Here is a 22527-nt window from a genome sequence, read left to right on the forward strand (position 1 = left end):
ATGATCTAAAAAGAAAACAAATGGATTTAGAGAAGATTCCAGGGCTCAAAACCCAAGCTTGAAAATAGAACACAAAAAAGAGAAATATTTACTAAATATCTTGTAGCCTTTCCCTTAGAAGTATGGCGCATCACATATTTCTAAAAGAGACTCTAATATACATGGTTTGTGGACTCCCAATTGACCATGAACCTAAAAATTTGATACCAACTTGACATGACCCGAACTAGGGCCTTGTCATAATAGGTATCCCAAATCCAACCATGACTGGGGACCACCTCCATTACCTAACCCAAGCTCCAAATACGCATATTCTGAGTCAGATTAATCTTGATCGTATAACACGATAGTGGTTATTATAGCTCCAAACTCTGGGATAGGTCTATAACCGTGACCAAACCAAACAAGTCTAACAATCCAATACCAACCAACAAACATAACCAAACCAATATAAGAAAATTGAGTTCTTATGCATAACATAACATAAAAGGATGGAACAATCATAAATTTAGTCAAATAGTATTAGCCCTAATACTAATACCAATATTAAGTCTGACACCAATACTGACACCACTCATTATAACCCATAAGAGTTCCACAAAGCCTCTAACCAAAGGAAAAATAATATTCGGTTGGGATATGCCCCCAACCATAGCCAAAACCAATATTCATAAAATGAACAATGTATGTAAACATATCCATGACATGAAATGGAGCCTTCCAGAATATGGAAGTTCACCACTCTAATCCAATAGCTAATTTCGAATATGATAACTAAGCATGAGGAGTAGAATGGTGGTTCCTGCATCACGTGGGGATGCACAGATGCCCTAAGAAGAGTTAGCAGGTGAACGCTAGCAAGTACTCAGGATAAAGAAAAAATAATCCAACTTTTAAAAACAAGTAGACCAACCATATGTTTAGCAATTACTATGTACCCCATATGGTCATCATGACCAATCCTCATATAGGTAAATATGAGTTTTCAGTATCCGTCCATTGAACTCACACCTTCATAATTATCTATCACATCCCTCAATTATTGCCTAACTAAAATCATTACCACATAACTAAACCACCATTTTATTTTTCATTAGCTGAGGATATAAGTAGTGGTATCGTCATACCGTCTATAGCTTGCAAGAAATGTCCTTAGACATCCTTGTGTGAAAGGGATTCCCATGTACCCATAGATTACATTATTGAGTTTACTTGGAGGATTCCTATGTACCCCACAAGTGTTTTATAAGTAGGTTCACTTGGGAGATTCCCTTGTACACCACACGGAATGTTTAATTAACCATAAACATGACCACCAAACCTCACTATTTAACAATTTATGCCATTTTGGATTCCATTACCAAGTTATACCATGCAATGGTTCTATTAAAAGTCTAACAATATAGTAAAAGTATTCTAATAGGCATTTTATCAAATATGTTGGGGGCATAGTGTTTCCATAACCAAAACCTATTTACCAATTTACCATTCCAATGCAACCAATTGTCCAAACCACCATTAAAACATGTAAATCTATAATTAAAACATAGGAAAACCATAACCCATCATTTATAACCAGAGCCCCAACATATATTTTAAAACCCAATACCATATAATAATTATGACATAAAAATAATTCATAAAATATGCCTTTAATTAGAACTAACAATAAGGAAGAAGTATCTTGCCTTAGTTTATAAAGATGATGGAAAGATATCACTCATACAATCCCCAAATTGATCATCTAGATAAAACCCTAGTTTTTCTTTACCCAAGAGCCTTAGAGAGAATTTGAGAGAGTTTCTAAGTGTTTAAGATTATAATATTAGGATAAATAATGTCCCTAAAGAGTTATAATTCATGGGGCCTTAAGAGGTTAAGTGGGGAAATGTCCAGATTACCCCTACTTAAACTGTATAAAAAATCCTGTAGGAGGGTACGACCAGTCCATAACAGTCTTACCCCACCATATGAGTGGTACCCACTACTCGTACCCTAGACCCCCTTGAACACCAATGCTATCCAACATACGACCATCCAAGCCAAGTCATATTCGATTATACAACTTGTACCCTTGACCCGTACCCACCACAGAATGGAAATCAAAGAGGATTTAGACACTGTCCACCATACGAGTCAATAGTATGAGACGTACTATACCTCATGGATCATGGTGAGCCACTCAAACTCAGATTCAAGTTAAGTCACCAAGTTTCAGATTAAGTAATGGAAAAACCAAACCATATAAACTGTCACCCACCATACAACTCATGCCAACCCAAGTCGTACCCCCACCAAAAACCAATTTAACCCACAAACCAACATTTCTTATCATACAACCAAGACCATACCAATCGTACCTCATCATACGACTAGTACCCCTAGTCGTATGCTATTCAAAAAATAGAAATCCCGAGAATTTTCTATGGTTCCATAACCTAGGATGTTTCATTTAACGAGACCTCATCTGTAGATAATTACTAATTTTTGACTCAAGGGTGAGGTTCATCTTTCTATCAACCACAGGTCTTCTTATGCTATGTTTTTATCCACTTGTTTTAGACACATATAATTTTGTTGTTACTAGTTTTTTGGGTTGTACCTGCAGATTATTTTGTATATATGTTTTGGTACAATGACCTTGAATTTATGGGGGTATTTTAGTTATTTTTGATATATTTTGTACCATTTCATTTTAGAACTATTCTAGATATTGTCTTAGTAATAGAATTGCTTCGTTCTTAATTAAAAAATTTTAAGTGTTAGTGTTGATTATTTGGTTTAGATGGTTATACCACCAAAGGATTAGTGTGTGTGACACTCGAGATGGGTTTGGTTCGGACAATAATATATACAGATACTGGCATGATATCATCCTACAATTAGATACGTCTCAATCCTTCATGATTCCATAATAGTATATACATATTCTGTGATAATATCATCAAGGATTGGTTAATCCTTCAATAAGAAACTCCTCAGTATACCACCACAATATATCTATATACTGACATGGTATCATCCTTTAACGAGACACTCATTAGCCTTCTATGATATCATCACAATATATCATATACTATCAATTAGACATTCTTCTGTCTTTCAACCATCATAGTATATCTATATACTAGTATGATGTCATCCTTCAGTAAGACATTTCTATATCTATCATGATACGATCATAATCTATTCGTGTACTATAATGTACTGTCATGGTCTCATTGAGGTTTTCTTCTATGCTTAATGATACCATCACAGAATATCTATATTGTTGTGGTCTCATCGATATTTGTTTTAGTCCTTTAGTGAGTCCTCTATGGACTGCGTATATTTTGTCCTCCCTAGACCCCATTATGTGGGAGTAAACTGGATATCTATACACTATTTAGTCATTCTTAATTATTTATTTATTATTTATATTTTTATCAATCTAATAATAATTAGATAGTAATTTTATCCTTATATTTTATTTTATCTCTTTAGAAAATGATTAAAAAAGAAAATAATCTAATAAAAATTAAAATATATATTTTTATTAATTTAAACTTTATGAAATAAATTAATGTCTTTATTATTCTTTTAAATTACTTTTTATTGCAGTCTATTTCTTTTGTATTTTTATTAGTTAAAAATTATTAGCTATTTTACTTATTTTTATTTGTAAATGAAAATAGTATATCTATCTATATCAATATATTAAAAGTATGAACGACCTTAGAAATGTTATTTGAACTTTTTGCCCCTCATTAAAAGTCTTTGCTTTAAACAAAATCGTCTTTTCACTATTTTTTCCTAGTATTTAAGATTGATGGAATTGTCTTAATAATATAATTCATGGTTCATATGCTTAGTCAGAAGGAATAATCCAATGGAGTTCATGGATTTACCTCTGTTAGTTTATGGGCTAATCCATAAAGGATTTTTATCTTTGAAACCCATTGGAAAGGGCAGTGCAAGAGAAATCATACAAAAATGATCGAATCTTCAAACGTCCCAAAAAAGATGTGCCTTCGACATCCAGGGTCACGGACCGACTTATATACTGACGATTATTCTTATCCATTCTTTATTTCGTGGAAGTATCACCTATCAAGTAAGTATGGCAAAGATAGTTTATCTCTATGGGGAGGACCTATTAACATTTTCGATTATGGATATATGTGTGTAGAAGAAACAGTATATTGATAAAAAAAAAATTCCGAAGTCAAAAGAGCGATTAGGTTGAAAAAATCTTTCCTTATTAGAAGTAATCAAAATTAATGACAACTAATACTTTTTCCTTTAGTTTAAGAATTCAAAATCAACTAAATTTGATTTTAAGAAGATTTGAAAAATCTCAAAATAAATATAAAAATATTATAATAAGAAAAACTTAAGAAGTACCAAATTTGTAAAAGTTTTAAGTATGTAATAAGAATGTAATAAATGATTGATTTGACTTTAAAAACAAAGAAAGATTTTAAATATAGAACAAGAAAGAAAAATAATCTTACTAGAAATATGCTTCAAATGGACGCGTCTCTCTTAGCCGCTAATAGCAAGGGAAAGCAGTACTGCATTACAAACGCAAAAGTGATTATCCATCAACCACTTGGAACTTTTAGTGGTAATATATATATGTGCTTATACTAAAATAATGTTTATGTTTATATTATTATATTAAAGTGTGAAGGATCTCTAAAAAGTTATTTAAACTTTATTAAAAATATTCACAATAGATAAAATTATACTCACAACAAGATTTTGGTCCTTATGCAACCTAACAACACCAAGAGTATGACAAAAGGAAGATTAACAAACTTCTTCACTAAGAAAATCCAAGACTACACCACTTTGGCCACAACTAGCCGCATCACAATAATTCAAGTTTCTAGAGGTATAGAAGATAGCTTTACTACCTTGTAGATCATGGGAAGTGTGTTCTTCACTTTTTTTTGCATCAAGGCAGACCTCATGCTCTACTTCACAATGGAGTATGTGAAGATGTCCCATTGGATTCATTTCTTCACCACTTGTTCCTAGATTGGAACTTTCGGCTAAAGGTTTCATTAACTCATCAACCACGTGAGTTTGTGGAACTTCCTTTGGATTTTTCTTTGAGAATATATGATCTTGAACCTACACATAAGTGGAATCAATGCTAGGTAATTTGCTAGAATTTGGGTTAGTGAATAACAAGGGTCCTTTATGGACAAGATTCACAATCAAGTGCTCCTTTTCCCTTCCTATTTAACTACCCGTGGATTTCCTTTCCTTTACTCTTCTTTCTTTACATCCTCCTTGTATCTCACCATTTATTTTCTCTCCATATTGAGGATTATACTCATTCTCTATGGTTTTTAACTCCTCTTATTCTTCTACTTGGATGGGGAGATTTCGGTTTTATGGAATATGGGGAGAAGGATAAGGTCTTTAGTTAATTGGGTTTGGGATTTGGTAGTTCAAATTTTGGGGTAGCATTTGAGTACCAAGTCCCTTTTGTTGGACATGGTTCAATTGGGGAGGGTTTGGTGGACATAGTCTATCAACCCCCGCTTTTATTCTAGTCTTGTCAACCCTCATTAATGCCACATAACCCTTCATATCTCTCCTAAAAGAATCCATATTACTCTTTAAATAATTATTATCACTCTTCATATCTCGGGCAAATGCATCAATCCGAGCCAACAAGACTCCCAAAGCATCATTTCCAAAATCTTAGGATGTGGTACCTTTGGATTCCATTACAATTTTACCTAAGAAAAACAATAAACAGAAAAGATAACACCTACAAAACGAATAAAAAAATTTGTTCAAAATCCTCACCACACTCTCACTCATATCTTACCTCACACTTGGTCTCACAAGTGTTGAAGACTAGGCAATACTTGGCAAGTGAATTGGGTAGTGAATAAGCCTTGGTACAAAATCTATTTTTTTTTATAAGACTCAAATAAAAGTATGCACGAACTTGAAATAAAAAAACACTGTAAATTTAAAATGAGAAAAGCACACAAAAATAAAGACATGAATTAAATAAACTCTATACTAATTACCAATCTAGTAGGAACTTACTAGCTTGCCAATTAGTATTTGAATTATCTTAAAAGAAACTAGAATAAAAAAGGTGAAACTAAGAAATCTAATTTTAGAGATAAATTTGGTTGATCACAAGAGATGACATGGCACTACGTGGTTGGTTGTCACTCTTCAAATTTTCAATTTCCCCAAATCTTTGTTTCGGCCAATCACTCCTTTAGGGATGAAATTATTTTGGTTTTAGAGGGAAATATGAAGGTTTTGAAGCCTTTTGGGACTTCAAATGAATTTAAAATGAGTTGGTCCCCCCTGTACTTTCAAGTGTACCTGCTTGTCCCCTTTGCCCCTCTTCCCTTTTGGAAGACTTAGAATATGCTAGGGAATATTCTTGTATAAACAATAAGAACACTCTCTTTCCTCCATCCTTTTGGATCAAACAAACACTTTGAATATTTCTCTTCACTAAGATATGAAGATCATGGATGAATAAGATGAATATTCAAGTGTTAACCAAGTTTGACCAATAAGCAAAAGGTTGAGGAGACCTTTGACCGAGATATGAAGGGCAATGTGAATGCTATGAGGAGAGATATATAGGGTGATATAGATGCTATGAAGAGTGTAATGGCATCCTTGACGGGTGGTGTGATTAGAATGAAAACAAGGATTGATAGATTATATTCACAAAAGCCTCCATAAAATTCAAACCACCAAGTTCCAAATCCATATTGCCAAGGGCACCACACTCTATAAAATCCCATTCCACAAATATAAATACATCACCAATGTAATCCAATGACTTCTCCCCAAGATCTACTAAACCAAAATCACCCCATACAACTAAGAGAAGAGATGGTGATAGAATTTGAGGGTGATGAGGTTGGTTTTTAAGATGGAGAGGATCTTGATATTGAGATACCAGAAGGGTGTGAAGAAAAGAAGGAAAGAGAAAAGAAAACCATGGGTAGTAAAGTAAAAATAGGAAATAAATGATTGATTGTGGATCTTTTCCACTAATAACACTTGTTACTTCCTAACCTAAAAGCTAGCATTTTGCCGAGATTTGATTCTTATGTGCAGGTACTAGATGAAATGATAATCAAGAAGGATCCAAAAGAAGTTCCATATGAATTCATATAAAATTAACTAGAGACTCACTTGACCAAAGAGCGCCAAAAAAGTGGACTGCCTAACCCTTACCCGAGGTGACTTTGCTACTCTCAACACTTCTTTTAACTCAAAATATTATGATTTAGTGTCTAGAGAAGTGGTTTTAGGTTTCCAAGTGTATACCTCTTTCCTTAGTAACTCTTTTGTTGTGAGTAATTATCATCTTTCTCTTAAAACTAGTTCATTAGTTGAGCACGAGAATGGTATGTTTGAGAATTTCCAAGTTGGTGATGTTGCTTGTAATGATGATATTGGTATTGAACATGGTCCTTTGAAACTGTTTAATGAAATACATGATATTATTCTTGTTCATAGTGACCTTGTGTATGTCAAAGTTGTAATTAATACCTTGAATTATTATGAGCAAATTATCCTAATGAAGGGAGTGGGTCATCTCGGGTTAGACCTTTATCTTCTACTTTCATTTGATTCGAAAATTCCTTTGGGGTGTGGGTCGAATAATTTTTGGTCATGTGAATTTATTTTTTATGTTGATGCTATTCATGTCTTTTGTATTCTTTATCCTAAGACTTTTCTGTCAAACATAAAGGACCCGTGGATGTATTTTAAATGTGAACAACCTTGGCTTATTGGTGCTTGTAATGTTGATCTACATATTGAGTATGGTCCTTTGAGATTGTGTGATAAAAACCATGGCACTAATCTTGTTCATGATGATTGTGTGTTTGGTAAACTTATAAATAAAGGTGTGTTTAATCTTAGGGGAAATATTTTAGGTTCTAACCCCTTTGTCTTGAATGATAGATTTCTCGTAAGGGTAATTTACTGGAGTAACTATGAGCATGATTGTCTAGTAAAATAAATGGGTATAGTTGGCTTAGATCCTTTTCTACTTCTTCTATTTGACCCAGTATACTATTGGGGTGGGAAAGGGTTTGTCTTGAATTGCATTCTTCTCTACTTGATGTCTATCTTGGCCATGTCCTTTGTGATGCTTATAGAGAGAGTTTTATGATCATAGCAAACGATTATTGGTTGTATTCCAAGAGTGTGCCCCCTTGGTGTGTTTGTATAATTATGGTACTAATGCTAACTGATACAAGCACAAGGAGTACCAAGAGTACAAGCTTTTTTCCAAGGTTCAAGTTTCGGATTGAAGACCCTTTTGGAGCCTTTTCTAGCCTTGTTCATGCAAATGGGAGCTTATGAGAGCATGGTGCCTTCAACCAAGGGATTGCATTTTCTAAAACGTGAAGAAGAGCTTTGAATACACTCCAAGGAATCCTTGAATACACTCCAAAGGCACCTCAAATTAGGGATATTATTGAGACTACCTTTTTACACTCCAAAGGAGCACCCTTTATTAAGGGTATTTTAGACATTGTCTTGTAATAGTATAAATAGACCTTTACCTTCCATTTTTCATAAGACTTTGATGAATTGAAATTGAGTATTACTCTGTGTAGTTTCTTTCCTTAGTGTAAGGATTGGAGAAGCCATCTTAATGTAGGTCTTAGAAAAGATATCAAAAATTGAGAGTTTAATACAATTGATGGATTTCATCTGTGTTAAACATTTGGCAAGAAAGGTGTGATTGAGGAGGTCTGAGTCCTTTGGTATACTTAAGAGGAAGGTTTGAGCTTCTATTGTTGAGGTGTGATTGATGGTTTGATACACCATCTTTTGTTAATCACATGGTAGGAGTAAAGGTCTTTCCACTATCTTTACATTTTATGCATACTTCTTTATCTCCCTTTTTTTAGTTGCCATTTTTTGTTCCTTGTGTGTCCATTTTCGGTTTTAGCATTCCTTTAGGCTATCATTTTGTATCATAGCCATGTTTTAGAGTTGTTCCCACAACACTAAGCCTTAGATCTAAGAAAATCTCTGCAAAAAGAGTCAAGATTCAAGAATAAAAAAAGGTGTTTCACATTTTTTGTTCTTGGACAGATTTTTGCAAGTTAGATCTACAAAACTCTGTGTTGTTTTTTTTTTGTTTTAATTGCTAGATTGTTGTTCCCTAGTACCTAAGGAGTCTAGATCTACGTTTGGAAAAAGATTTGGTTGTTTTTGAGCTAGATCCACCATTGTTGTGACTTGTTTGAAGCTTTGGGAGGTGAGATCTGTTTTGGGTTTGAGGGGGTGATGTGATTGTCAGCTAATTTTTTCCTATTTGAGTTCATTTTGGACAAAGGAAACTAGATCTAAAATAAAAATTGAATTTCGGGTTCATTTGCCTAGTGGTCAAACCATGGTCAACTCTTGAATATTCATATTGTTCTTCCTCAATCTTCATATCTTGTTGGAGAATAATATTCAAAAGTTATTGTTTGATCTTGAAAAGGAAGGAAAGAGAGTGTAATACTTGTTCAAGGCAATTTCCAAGAATCTTCCTAGTCTCTCCAAAAGAAGAAAACAACAAAGACAAAAGGAATCTTTAAGTACAAATGCAAGTACAAGGGGGGACCAATTCATTTCTAATCCATTTTAAAGCTTGAAAAGGCTTCAGACTTGAATATTTTTCCTTACAAACGAATTCTCTTCCTTCCCTAACAGTTTTTGGCCGAGACAAGGATTTGAAAATTGAAAAATTAGAAAAAATAACGTTCAATCACAAGCTGCCACATCAAAACTATATAAACAACCAAATTGAGTTCTAAATTTAGATTTCCTAGTTTCTAATTGTTGTTTCTAGTTTAAATTTTTTTGGTTGTATCCCTAATTAGTAAGCTAGTAAGTACCTACTAGTTTGGTAATTAGATCAGAGTTTGTTCGTCTCGTGACTTCAATTTTTGTGTGCTTTTCTCATTTTTTAAATCATAGTAGTTCATTGGTTCAAGTCTGTACGTCATTTATATTTGAGTCATATCAAACAAATATCGATATAGGACCAAAGCTAATTCACCACACAAGTATCTTTCCAAGTATTACCAATTATTCAACACTTGTGAAGCCAAGTATGAGGTGAGGTTGAGTGATAGTGTGGTGAGGCTTTTGAACTAACTTGTTTGCTCATTTTTTAGGTTGTGTTGCTTACTTGTTTTTTTTTGTTCTTTTAGGTACATTTTCCATGGAATCTGAAGGTACTACTTCTCAACCTTTGGGAAATGATGTTATTAGAGCCTTGATGGCTCGGTTTAAGTCCTTTGCCTGAGAAATAAGGAGTGATAATGATGCCTTGAGGAGGGAAATGAATAATGATAATGATGCCTTGAGAAATAATATGGATACTATGAGGGGTGAAATGGTATCCTTGATGGGTGGTGTGATTAGAATGAAAGTGAGGGTTGATAGATTGTATCTACCAAAGCCTCCTCAAAATTCAAACCACCAAGTCCCAAATCCACTTTACAAAGGACACCACACTCCACAAAATCCCATGCTACAATCCAAATACATCACCAATGTAATCTAATACCTCCTCTCCAAGATCCATTAAACCAAAATCACCCCATACAACTAAGAGAAGAGATGGTGATAGAATCTAAGGGTAATGAGGTCAGTTTTCAAGATGGAGAGAAGTTTGATATTGAGGTACAAAAAAAATATGAAGAAAAGAAGGAAAATTAAAGTGAAACCGCGGGTAGTGAAGTAGAAAAGAAAAAAAATTGCTTAATTGTGGATTTTTTCCACAAAGAACCTTTTTAACTTCCTAACCCACAAGCTAGAATTTTGACTAGATTTGATTCTTATTATGTGCAGGTATTAGATGAAATAATAATCAAGAAGGATCCAAAAAGAGTTCCACATAAAAGCATGAGAAATGAACTACAGACTCCTTTCACCAAGAGCGCCAAACAAGTGGACTACCCAAGCTTTACCCAAGGTAAATTCACTACTCTCTACACTTCCTTGAATTTAAAATGGTATGATCCAGTGTATTGTGAAGTAGTTACACATAAACTTTTCCTTAGTAGCTCTTTTTTTATGAACAATGATCAACTTACTGTTAAGGCTACTCATTACCCTTCTTTAAGCTTGAAATGTTGTGATGTACCATTTACTGTGTTGGTCTCAGGTTTGCTTGACATAGGGGTGCATGATTCTCATTTTAATAGCTATATTAATTTGTACCATGATCAATGTGCTCCCACTAATAGTCCACTACTTGAATATGTGAATTTTGGAATTAAAATTCTTCAAGTTGGTACTTATTCTTGTAACGTTGATCATGATATGAAACTTGACCCCTTGAGCTTGTGTGATGAAAATTGTGCCACTAGTCTTGTTCATGATGATTATTTGTTTGGCAAACTTGTGAATAAAAAGTGTACTTGTTCCTAGGAGGGGATTTTTAGACCACAACCCTTTAGTCTTGAATGATATCTTTCTATTAAGGGTGATTTGTTTTTATAATTGTGAACATGATTGTCTTGTAAAAGGAATGGTTAACCTTAACCCAGACCCTTGCTTACTAATTCCCTTTGACTACGGAATACCTTTGAGATGTGGGAGGTGTGGTTTCAGTTCATGGTCATTACCTTTTAATGTTGATTCCATTCACTTCATGTGTATCCTTTATGCCAAGTTTTTCATGCCAAATACCAAGGATGCATGGATGTATGTTAAATGTAAACCACCATGGAGTGATGATGTAATTTTGGAACTAATTCTAACCCTCCTACCAAGAGGATTATGTGCTTGTTTTCTTCTCTCTTTGGTTTTGCAAGATCTGAATTTAAGGACAAATTTCCTTCAAGTTGGAGAGGATGATACAAGCACAAGGAGAACCAAGAGTACAAGCTTTTTTCCAAGATTTAAGTTTCGGATTGAAGACCCTTTTGGAGCATTTTCAAGCCTTGTTCATGCAAATGGGAGCTTATGAGAGCATGATGCCTTCAACCAAGGGAGTGCATTTGCTAAAACGTGAAGAAGAGCTTTGAATACACTCCAAGGCATCCTTGAATGCACTCCAAAGGTACCTCAAATTAGGGATATTATGTTCTTTTGAGACTACCTTTTTACACTCCAAAGGAGCACCCTTCATTAAGGGTATTTTAGACATTGTCTTGAAATAGTATAAATAGACCTTTAGCTTCCATTTTCATAAGACTTTGATGAATTGAAATTGAGTATTACTCTTAGTCTAGTTTATTTTCTTAGTGTAGGGTTTGGAGAAGCCATCTTAGTGCAGGTTTTGGAAAAGACATCAAAAACTTGAGATTTTAATACAATTGATAGATTTCATTTGTGTTGAACATTTGGCAAGAAAGGTGTGATTGAGGAAGTGTGAGTCCTTTTGTACAACTAAGAGGAAGGTTTAAGCTTCTATTGATCAGGTGTGATTGATGGTTTGATACACCATCTTTTGTTAATCACTTGGTAGGAGTAAAGGTCTTTCTACTATCCTTACATTTTATGCATTCTTCTTCATCTCCCTTTCTTCTAGTTGCTGTTTTTTGTTCCTTGTATGTCATTTTCGGTTTTAGCCTTCCTTTCGGCTATCACTAACCCTCCTATTATTAGGATTATGTGCTTGTTGTCCCTCTCTTTGTTTTTTCTAGGGGAGAATTTGAGGTCTAATTCTTTTCAAGATTGAGAGGATGATACAAGCATAAAGAGCACAAGGTTTACAAGGTCTTGTAGAAGGTTCAAGCTTCGTATTTTTAAAGGATCAAGTCTCGGATTTGCAAGTGCTTGAACACCTTTTGGAACCATTACAAAACCTTTTCCAATTTGAAGATAGAAGGAGGAATTTCTACATCACATAGGAGCCTCAACTAAAGGCATTGTGGTCTTTTAAGACCTCCCTTTTACATTCCAAAGGAGCACCCTTCATTAAGGGCATTTTAGTCATTGTTATGTAATAGTATAAATTAACGTTTTTTCTTCCATTTTAATTAGTTTTGAAGAATTGATTGAGTGAAACTCAAATTGTATTTTATTTCCTTAGTGTAGGGCTTGGAAAAGCCATTGTAGTGTAGGTCTTGGAAAAGACATTGAAACTAGGGTCATCATTGTGTGTGGAATCACTCTTGTTGACATTTTGGCAACAAAGGTTGGGTGCTTGAGGAGTTGATGCCTTTGTTTCCACCTAAGAATAAAGTGTTACCCATCGATGGTGAGGAGTGTTTTTGTGTTTAATATACACTTCGGTACTAATCATTAGAGTTGGTGTATGTTTCATTTAATGCAATTTTATTTATGTTACTACTTCATCTTCTCTTTCTTTAGTTGTTGATTTTTTCTTTTTAGTCTTCAATTTTGGTTATAGATTTATTTTAGCTAACACCTTATATGACTTTGTACTTACAAAATAAACAAATAATATTAGTATTAAATCACCTCACCAACACTTGTTTGAACTCACCATTGTGATCCTCATAATTGGGCAGCAAATATTAAAAGTTGCATATACTCCAATGGACAATAAGGTTTCAATCTCTACTTTGCGGTCAGAGTGGATTCTTGTTTAATCAACTCAAAGAAATAAAAAATCTACTTACAAACTTGAAACAAAGAAGCTACAACAAATTAAAACTAGAAAAGCACACAAAGAAAAAGGATGAAGAAAGAAATAGACTCAAATACTAATTAACAACTAAGTAGAATGATTACTAGTTAATGATTACTAGTTGTTAATTAGCATTTAGAATCAAGAAAAGAAGACTAAGAATAAAAGAAAAGAAACTAGGATATCTAACAATGAGATTAGAATTAAAGTCTGGAGACGTTGGTAAACTTCTCTCAAGTGATGGCCTTAGTGATTGACCATCATAATGGTTATTGACCGTTACCTAGTCTGTCACTACAAACAGTAGCTTGATAGGTGGTGTTTGGTAATGGGAGGGGTGGTAGTCCATCAGTCTTGTGATTGACCATCAGGTTGTCCACCAACCTCAACCAATGGGTCTTTTCGTCCTTTAACATATGAATGATAGGTGTGGAGGGACTTCAACATTTTTCTCCTTATTTTAATGATCTTGTGAGCTTCTTAGGAGATTATTCAGGGCTTAAAGGCTTCAACAATGGATCAAAACACTCTTGAAAGCCTTGAATCTTTTGTGGATCTTTTGTGGTCCCCTCATTTGTACTCTACTTTGTCTTTTCCTTTAAAATATTTCCTTTTTATGCTTTTTGATTCTTTCTTTCTTTATAATACTTGGAATATTCTTTGGAATAAACAAGTACCACACCTTTCTCTCACTTACTTTTTGGATCAAACACCACTTTTTGAATGTTCTTCTTCAACAATATTTGAAAAACTTGAATAACACCAAGAACATTCAAAAATGACCCTTATGAAAATGAAGCCCAAATTTGGTAAAATTAGAAACCCAAGCTCAGTTCAACTCCCCAAACACAATACCGAAGATTTCAAGATCAAAATGCAACCAACAACCATCCAATTTTGAGAACCCGCCTCAAGTTTTCTATAACCTAAGCTTCAACAATTGTGTGATAAGAGAACAAACTTGAAACTTGAACAAAACTACTAGAATCCAAGCGAAACAACACAATCTAAAGAGAAGAAGATGAGATGAATTACAATAAACTAACACACAATTAGATTCACATGGTCGCTATGAAAAATACTAATATCATTATCTTCACCACACAATTTCAAAGGACCATATTCATTGTCATGATCAACAATACAAGCATCAACACTAACTTGAAAGCTTTTAATCATACCATTCACACGTTCAAGTAGTGAGCTATTATTAGGAGCACATTGATCATTATACACCACAAAATAACTACCAAAAAAAGAACCATTGCTACTACATTAAGCAATTCCGAGACCACTTCACTAGAAGTCACATCATAACTTTACAAGTTCAAGAAAGTGTAGTGTTAGGTAATGACACCTTATGGATAATAGGAAGTGTTTTTTTCATCTTGTTTTGTATTAGGGCAGTCTTCATTCTCCACATTACAAGGGAATATTTCAAGTTTTCCCTTTGGACTCACTTCTTCATCACCTATCCCAAAATTGGGACTTTCGGCCGAAGGTTTGAAGGGAACTTTCTTTGGATTCTCCTTGGAATTCTAGGGTCTTGAACCTGCACATAAGAAGATGAAATACCAGGAAAAATACTAGTATTTGGGTTAGTAAGTAATAAGGGTCCTTTGTGGGCAAGACCCACAATCAAATATTTTGTTCCCCTTTCTCCTTCACTACTTGAGACCTCCCTTTCCCTTTCCCCTTTTCCATTATTCTTCAACTTCTTAGATTTATCATGGATTTCATTCACACTAGATGGTGGAAGAGGGACAGGAGTAAACTTTTGGCCACCACGCTCAAGTGTGTATCTATTAGACCTTCCATCATGCTTAGTGGATTTATCAAATTTCCATGGCTAACCCAACAATACGTGAAATACTTGCATGGGGAGTGATACAGAAAAAGACTAGGAAACATGAAACAAACACCAAAATAGTGCACAAGTTTGAAGAACCGATGACCCCTTTGGTGACCACTCTAGGATTCACTACAACAACAATGAAAATACAATAACAATAAGATATTGAAGGTATAAATACAAAAAAACATCAACAATATGGCATGATGGACAAAAATAACAAGATAGGAACAATACACGATTTTACAAACAAGATATAGAAATGGTTACAAGAACAGAAACTACTACAAGAATACAATAAAAGTAAAGGGATAGTTAGATAGACTTAATGAAGGTATAAGCTTAAGAACCCAACAACATATTCCACTCTTGGACCCTTAACACTACACACAACATTTTACTATCTCTTACGAAGACAAAAGTTCGGAATCCACCTCCCAAGCATCACATTTCAAAGCCATGAGATCAACAAGAGTGATTCTACACTCTTTTCCTAATTTCAATTTTGGTACCTCAAGGAGAGAGGACTTATGTTTCTTTGTGTTTCAAGACTTACAACAACATGAATAATCTAAGTCTAAGAGCCCTACAATGTTCTATTTATACTAGGTTACAAATAAAATACAAAATGTCCAAAATACCCTTTTAATAGCTAGGCTCCCTTCAAGTGTATTTAGGGGCTACCTTGTTTTGTTCCAAGGATACTCTTTACACTCCAAGTGTGAGATAGGGTCTGTTTGGTGTGTTTTTAGTCCTTCACTCACACACTGCAAGCCCCGGGTTCATTACATTCTCATATGCATCCATAGTCGTGGTTGTACTTCTATTATCCTCCCATCCTTAAAAAGGATTTGACCTCGAATCCATGCCTTACAAAATCAAAGAGAGACAAATAAGCATACTTCCTCATGACATGAGGGTTAGGATTAGCTAAAATAAACAATAATCATATGCATTCAAAACACTCAAAATATCCCACACCAAAAAAAAGAAACCGAGGACTTTTTGAGTTCAAGTCTTGGCCAATAACAAGTCTCGACATGCCAAGGTGGTTCATATTTGACATATCACCAAAAGTCCTTAGTGTTAAACATTATGCAGCCATCAACAAATTTACCAAGGACTTGGCTATGATAAGCACCCAAAAGAAATACACTAAAGCCGAGAGTAAATCTTCCCTACCCTAAGATGGCACCAGGATCAAATGGGAAGAGTGGCCATAGACACAGGTCTAAACAACACACCCATTTCCCATGGTCTTTACAACAACCACACGGCCTACTCTCTACATTGGCATACATATCATTACAAGTAAAGAGAGAGTAAAGAAAGGTTGCAGCCAATTCTACTTCTCCTATGGTGTCCTCAGAAAAGCCACACAAAGTAGAAGAAGAAGTAATTTCCAAGACCACACATTCCTTACCCTTAAGAGTAATCTCATCCTCTAATAAGAGATTTCCATCATTAGGAGGAATGTTTTCACACCATAGTTGGTTAGAATATAGTATATAGCTTCCAAGGCAAGCTATACCATCATTTTCACCACTAGGTCTATTATGAGTATTTAAACTATCTTCAAATAAGACATTATACCTAAAGAGTGAATGATCTAACCCGTGGACAGATTTGGAACTTTCACTATCTAAGAAACATTATCAAGTTTCAAAGATATGTAAAACACATGATTAACCCTATGAGCCAAGAAAACATTAGAATCATGACAACAACATAAGCTCACGGGTTCACTCTTTTTTTCTTGACAAACATTTTCAAATTCTTCACTCACTTAAGACTCATTAATCACATCACATATAGTGTCAAGTGGTGGGAAAGTTTTACACACAAGTTGGTCGACACAATTTTCATATGATGATGTACTTTCATTCAACACAATAGCTTCAACACTAGGTGGACACAAATCGATCTTACTAGAAGAGTAGATTCGGTCATCTATAGGATCAACTAATGTATCCACTCTCACAACATGTACATCTTCTACAAGTGGTAAGGAAGAAATATACTCATATGTAGGTAAGCTACTAATCACACTCAGTGGCTTATTAGTCATACATTCATCATCCATATGTACCAAAGTGTAAGAGATAACTATTTTACCTTGAAGTTCATGAGTATGTTCGTCTTTACCTTGGTGTGAAAGTCCTTCACAAGTTTGGGTAGCAATTTCTTCGGGAAGATATCACCGCAAGGTATTTAGACCTTAGGTTTTGGGTTTTTTTGGATAAGTGTGGATACCAATTGGAGTAACCTTTCAACGTGCCATTTTATGTCTTCAATATTATCGGTTATTCGGTCAAATGTGGTATCGAGATTAGTGGCAGCCATGGTACCTAAAAGAAAAGACAACAACGACCAACAAAATAAATAATCTTGTTAGCTTAAAAATGCCTCACCATACTCTCAATTTCAATTTTTACCACACACTTAGTTTCACATGTGTTAAAAGCTGGAGTACTTCATGAGTGATTGAGGGAGGAGTCCACCTTGGTCTGGAATAGATTTTCGTTCGAGTTGACTCAAAGAATAATTTTTTATGGACTTAAACCAACAAGATACAATGAATTCACAAAAGAGAAAAAAGAAAAAAAGAAACATAGACACAAAAAACGGATTCAAGAACTAAGTGACAACCTAGTAGAATTTACTAGCTTGTTAATTAGTACTAGGATCAATTAAACAAAACTAAGAGAAAAGAAAATGAAACTAAGAAATCTAAAATTTTAAGCTCAAAAATATTGCGTTAACAGTAGCAGTGATGATGTGGTAGCCACGTATTGGTTTGGTTTTATCAAGCGGTTATTCTTAAATGTTCAAGTCTTTGCCAAAAGTTAATTTGGATTGGTGGAATGTATTTTAGGAGGGCAAATATGTCTTGGAGTCTTTTCAATTTTCAATTTTCAAGACTTTATTTTTTCTTGAAATCTCCTTAAACATGGGTCCTTAAATCATGAAAAAGTGGTTGAGAAGTGATATAAAGTCTTTTGGTGGTTGGGGGTCTTTCAAGACTAAAAAGTAGATACAACTTTTTCCTTCACCTTTTAGGATCTAGCAATCACTTTATGTTCTAACAATATATGAAGGAAGGTGAAGAACTTCAAGAACAACAAAAACCAAACCAAGAACAATCTACAAGAACAACAACAGTTCCAACGACCAACTCCAATCCACAACAACAAATGACCAAGTCTCTTTAGTGTTGTGTCTTCGGTTTTAACAATTGATGAAGGTCGTGAAAAACTACAAGAACAACAACAACATTCACCAAGAATTAAAAAAAAAACACTCCTTTCAACAATAACAACCACACACACAGTCAAGTCAATTTTCTCAACAATAATGTCTACCACACAGTTTTACTCGTTCACGACAACAACAACAAAGCTCAAACTTAGATATGGACTCAAGTGTTAGTGAATAAAAAAGATGAAACTTTTAAAACTCAATACAAACAAAAATCTCGGCCAAGACACAACAAGAATGCTACTCTCGGCCGAGTACACAACACAGGCAGATTGCACTTTTTCTGGAATTTTCAATTTTTCAACTTTTTTTTTTATTTTGCAACTAACAAGCCCAATATTGATCTTGTGGAAACAAGATCAAGCCTTTATCGGATACCAAATAATACAGGAAAATACTAGAAAATATGAAAAAAACACTAAAGCAGTCCCTAAGTTTGAAAAATTGAGGACCCCTTTGGTGACCTCTCTTGTAGTCACTACAACAATAATAAAAATATAATAACAAGTTATTGAAGGTATAAATACACCAAAACAGCAACAATATGGCGAGATGAACAAAAATAAAAAGTTAAGAACAACACATGGTTTTACTAACAAGAGATAGAAACGGTTACAAGAACACAAACAACTATAAAATTATAATAAAAGTAAAAGGGATAGTTAGATAGACTAAATGAAGGTATAACCTTAAGAACCAAAAATCATATTCCACTGTTGGACCCTTAGCACTACACACAATATTCACCTATCTCTTACAAGACACAAGGTCAGAATCCACCTCCCAAGTATCACGTTTCCAAGCCATAAGATCAACAAAAGTGATTCCACACTCTATGCCTAATTTTGGTTTTGGTGCCTTAAGGAGAGAGGACTTGTTTTTATCTGTATTTCAAGACTTACAACATCATGAATAATCTATGTCTAAAATCTGTACAATGTTCTATTTATACTAGGTTACAAATAAAATACAAAATGTCCAAAATACCCTTTTAAGAGCTAGGATTCCTTCAAGTGTATTTAGGGGCTGCCTTGTTGTGTTCCGATGCTCCTCTTTACACTACAAGTGTGAGATTAGGGTTGGGTTGGTGTGTTTTAAGTCCTTCACTTGCACATTCCAAGCCCCGAGTTCATTACATTCTCACATGCATCCATCTTCGTGGTCGTACTTATATTAGGGAATCATCACATAAAACTTCATCCTTGTAATTTCCCACTTTGAATCGAATCAAGAATTTTTGAGTCACCTTTAATTCACAATAAGATTTCAACCATTGTAAATTATACGAATTTGGGTAAGGGGTAGTGGGTTATTTTAAGTAGTCAACCATGGTGACACTAGCAATGTTAACAGAACTCCCACTATCTATAATCAATGACCATACTCCACCTTCAACAAGGAACTTGGTGTGAAAGAGACTTTCTCTTTGGCTTGAATCATCCAAGGTCTTATCAAACATAGTTCTTCTAACCATTTAGTTAGGAACATCGTATTCACTCTCACAAGGCAAGACATCTCCCTCACTCCCTTTCCCTTGAGTTTTAAGTTCTACACACTCTCCATATTGAGTGTTGTCATTATTCCCCTAGGTCTCCAATTCCATTTCCTCCTCAAGATAGTATAACTTCCTCTCTCTTAGAAATACATTACGTTGGCTAGGGCACTCACTTGCGCTATGTCCCCAACCATGACACTCGAAGCATTGTAGAGCTTTAGAATGAGAAGTAGAAGTAGATTTACCTTCTTGGAGAGAGGTATTGGAAAACGTTTGTCACGGTTTGTAGAGCTTGAGATGAAGGGAATTGGTCGTTATTCCAACTAGAAGAAGATTGAGTTACCACTTATTTCTTGTTCAAACCCGAGGCTTGTTAGCTTTTGAGCTTGTAGGCTGACTTCTCTTTGTTCTCTTTTTCAATCTCCATGGCCAGTTGGAAGATACCATCAATGGTTTTAAACTTATGAAGAGTCAAACGGGAATATATGTCTTTATTAAATCCAACCTTGAAGCGAATAACATCATGATGCACATGTTCACCTCTATGGTCAAGCTTTAAAAAAAGTTGTTGGAATTCATCATAATATACCATGAAACTCTTTCTACCTTTCCTTAAGTTGTAAGGCTTGGCAAGGAGCTCATGTATATAATGCTTCGATACATATCTCTCTCTCATTAGTATCTTTAATATCTCCCAAGAAGGTGGTTGGCTGCCAATCAACACAGTAGAAAACTAATTTATATAATTTCACCAAGTGTTGGCATATCTTTCAACTACCAACCTTGATTGAATTAATGCGCACCTCATGATTTCTTTGCCTTTTGTTTTTCCCTTGGTTTCTTCCATAATGCCCTTATTTATTACTCAAAGCAATAGTCATCATTAGGAATATCATAAACTTCTTGCTCTTCTCTATCATAGTCTTTAATGAGAATAGGGTAGTTTTGAGTTTTGGGTCTTTGGGGAGGAGGGTAAGGTCTTTGGTTATTTGGTCTTTGGTTTTGAGGAGTTTGTATTTGTGGTGGATAAGGTCTTTGGTCTAGTGGATTTTGCATTTGAAGGTTCGAGTTTGTTGGTGGAGTTTGGATTCCAATTACTTCTTGTTGGACTTGGTTAATTTTAGGATTAATGGTCTTTGAACATTTCAGGTTTGGGAGTGGTTTTTTGGGGGTAGCGGAGATAAAGCATTTGGTGGAGGGTCTCCGGGGTTATAGTCATAGATAAGTGGTTAGTTTGAATACTAGAATATACATGATTGGGTTTAGGAGTAGAAGGTCGTGAGTTCCTTCGAATCTCAACACAATCAAGCCTTCCACTAATGGTGGACACCTGATACAACCCTAAAGAGCACAAAAGAGTATAAAGCATTATCAAAGGTTCAAGCTTCGGAATTGACAAGTGATTAAAGGCCTTTTGGAGCATTTTTAAAGCCTTGTTCAATAGAATCTTGGAGGAGAATCTTTAAACTCAAGAGGAATCGCAAGTGAAGGGTATAGAAGACATTTTACACATTGAAGTCACACTAAAGAGGCACCTTAATTCCCTTATATATTAAGGGTATTTTTGACATTTACTATGTAATAGTATAAATAGACAAATTAGTTTATCTTTTTATGGGACTTTGATGAATTTATTGACTATTACTCAAGTTGTATTTTTCTTTCCTTAGTGTAGGGCTTGGGAAATCTATCTTAGTGTAGGTCTTGGAAAAGACATCGAAACTAGCGATTAATACATTTGATGGATTTCACTTGTGTTGATCAATTGGCAAGAAAGATGTAATTGAGGAGTGTGAAATCCTTTGGTCCACCTAAGAGTATGGTGTTATCTCTCATTTGTGTTGTGTGTCTTTGTGTTTGATACACACCTTGGTGCTATTCATTGGTGTGAGTGTATTCTCAATACTATCCCTTTACTTTTATGAATTTCATCCTCATATCCCTTTCTTCTAGTTGCTGTTTTTTGTTTCTTTAGGCCTTAATTTTGTTTAATTAGTTGATTCTGGTATCATTTGGTATCAAGAGCCATGTATTAGAGTTGTTCCAACAACTCTAATCCTTCGATCTAAGAAAATTTGCACAAAAAAAAGAGTCTAGAGTCAAGAAAATAAAAAATAAAGTGTTTCATGTTTTTGTACTTGGATAGCATTTTAAATCTTAGATCTACATGTTTTTGTGTTGTTTTTTTGGTTTCAAGTGCTAGATTCTTGTTCCCTAGAACCTAGGGAATCTAGATCTACGTTTAGAACTAGATATGGTTCTTTTTGAGCTAGATCCACTATTTTTGTGACTTGTTTGAAGATTTTGATGTGGGATGTC

Source organism: Capsicum annuum, chromosome 9 (assembly GCF_002878395.1).
Source record: "Capsicum annuum cultivar UCD-10X-F1 chromosome 9, UCD10Xv1.1, whole genome shotgun sequence".
NCBI lineage: Eukaryota > Viridiplantae > Streptophyta > Magnoliopsida > Solanales > Solanaceae > Capsicum > Capsicum annuum.